We start from the raw sequence: 2556 nt of genomic DNA on the forward strand, positions 1-2556 counted from the left end.
ACATCTTTGGCACTGCCATCTTTGTGATGGGGCAATGGTCAATTTGCATATTCCCTCTTTATTAGATAGGATAGCAGAGAGAACAAAGATGGTGGTGTCGGTAAATGCCGGTACTCACATCCTCCCACAACCACTTCAAAGTTACAACTAAAATACAGAACAACCATCATTCAGAACCCCCTGAAATCTGGCTGCATGGAAGTCCTATGACTAGAAAAGTAAAGAAGAAAGTGCATCGAGACTGGTCAGAGGGATGGAGGCACAAAACAGGCTGGTCCAACACACGTGTGGTTTTTTTTTAACTCAGGAGGGATAGATATATTGGCTGTGAGGTCTCCCGCGAGGAGCAAGGGGTCCCAGCCCCACACCAGACCCCCACCCAGGGTTCCAGAGCTAGAAAGAGAAGTCTCTGTATCTTTGGGGTGTAAAAACCACCAGTGATTGGGACTGAGTGATATGGAGGCTGCTGGAGAACCAGGCATTTCCTCTTAAAGGGCCAGCACAGGAGGTACACAGTCCCACTCCCTCTGAGCTCCAGCGCTGGACAGCAGCATTGGTGGAATCAGGGACATACGGGAGGAACTGGATTGTCTGGCATTGGGGCAGGAACACAGGGACGGCTTTTTCCCAGACAAGGGTGCTTGCAGGGGTCATTGTTCCAGTGCTGGGACCTCCCCCATTCCAGAGCTGACTGGCAGCCATATCTGAGTTTCCATCAGTGAGGCTCACACTGTTCACTCCACCCTGGTGATTCCCTGAGAAACCTGCCCCATGCAACTTGCAGCCCCACCCAAGTTGTTTGCAGTGGCTTTTCCGTCTGAATGTCCTGTCCTGGTTCAGGCTTTAGACTTTCCTAAAATCTCTCAAACAAGGAGCAGCTGGTGTCAACATGCCCCATATCTTTAATAATAAAAGCATAATATGCTAATTAGACCAGACATCCTTCTGGATGTCCTTCCAGATGACCTTCTGAATGAAGCCATGGTGGTGGTGGTGGTGGTGGGGGAGTGCTAAGGCAGAGGCAGCCATGGCAGCGGGCAGGGGCCGAGGCATAGTCAGCCTCTGTGGCATCAGGGGATGAGCCCCTTGCACAAATTTCATGCATCGGGCCTCTAGTCTATCAATAAGATATCCAAGACTTGGCACTAGCACTAGCCTGCCTTGCTTCACAGCTTGGCCCAGCCTGGGCACCTCCAAGCCCAATACAAATAGCAAACAGCAGCCATCTGCAGATCCTTCTGTAGCTCCTGACGGGTGGCCCCAAGCAGTGGCAGACTTTGCACGTCCCAGAAGGCCCCAGAGCCAGTGTACCTGGTGGACAGCTTCAGACTATACCAGATTACAACTCTACACTTCACAAGCCACACACTCAAGGAGTGGACTCTGTGAGCACCAAAGCCCCACTGAAGCATGCCCTGCTCCATAAGGGTGTCTCTTGCACAGTGGCTCTTCCACTGTAGTCGCAGCTGGTCCTCACAGTCAATTGGCCTGGAGGTCAACTCCTCGCAATCAAGGCTGAACTACAATAAGACTGTGCACACAGCCCACACAGGGGCACACCTAGAGGGCCCAGCTCAGGTGTCTGGGGAGGCTGAGCCACTGGGCCCTATAGGACACCTACTACACATGGCCAATCCACCAATTCCAGGAGACATAGCAACTCAACCTAATACATAGAAACAAACACATGGAAGCTGCCAAAACGTGGGACAAAGAAACATGTGACAAATGAAAGAACAGAAGAAATCTCCAGAAAAAGAACGAAATGAAATGGAAACAAGCAAACTACTAGGTAAAGAGTTCAAAACAACGGTTATAAGTTTGCTCAAGGATCTTAAAGAGAGGTTCAAGGGACTTAGACTTTCAAGGAACTTAATGAGAATTTCAAGGATCTTAGTGAGAATTTTAAAGACATGAAAAAGGACCAGTTAGGTGCAGCCACTATGGAAGACAGTATGGAGTTTCCTCAAAAAGTTAAAAATGGAACTCCCATTTGACCCAATAATCCCACTTCTAGGAATATATCCCAAGAAACCAGAAACACCAATCAGAAAGGATATATGCACCCCTATGTTCATAGCAGCACAATTCACCATAGCAAAGATCTGGAAACAGCATAAGTGCCCATCAGTAGATGAATGGATTAGAAAACTGTGGTACATCTATACAATGGAATACTATGCTGCTGTAAAAAAGAAGGAATTCTTACCATTTGCAACAGCATGGAACTGGAGAGCATTATGCTAAGTGAAATAAGCCAGTCAGTGAAAGAAAAATACCACATGATCTCACTCATCTACACTAATAAAAGAGAAACATGGTAATTAGCGTACGACCGCTACCCTTCCCATTGGCTAATCAGCATATCCTTATGCAAATTAACTGTCAGCCAAGATGGCGGCCGGCAGCCACGCACTGAAGCGAACAGGGAGGCTTGCTTGCTCCAGTGACTGTGGACTCCAACGTTCCCCACCTGACTTGCCGGCCTCTCAGCTACAACTCTAAGCAACTATGTACTATGTTGCAAATATAGAAGCTAAACAAAACCCCAGAAAC

At 48.0% G+C, this 2556-nt stretch overlaps 1 protein-coding gene across 7 annotated transcripts in view; it reads right to left on the reverse strand.

Moving 5' to 3' along the window:
* LOC102423232 (zinc finger protein 227) overlaps positions 1–2556 on the reverse strand; it is a 104919-nt gene that overhangs the window by 81951 nt on the left and 20412 nt on the right. The gene's annotated exons all lie outside the window — the stretch shown is intronic.

This window comes from Myotis lucifugus, unplaced genomic scaffold (genome assembly GCF_000147115.1).
Source record: "Myotis lucifugus unplaced genomic scaffold, Myoluc2.0 scaffold_402, whole genome shotgun sequence".
In the NCBI taxonomy this organism is placed as follows: domain Eukaryota; kingdom Metazoa; phylum Chordata; class Mammalia; order Chiroptera; family Vespertilionidae; genus Myotis; species Myotis lucifugus.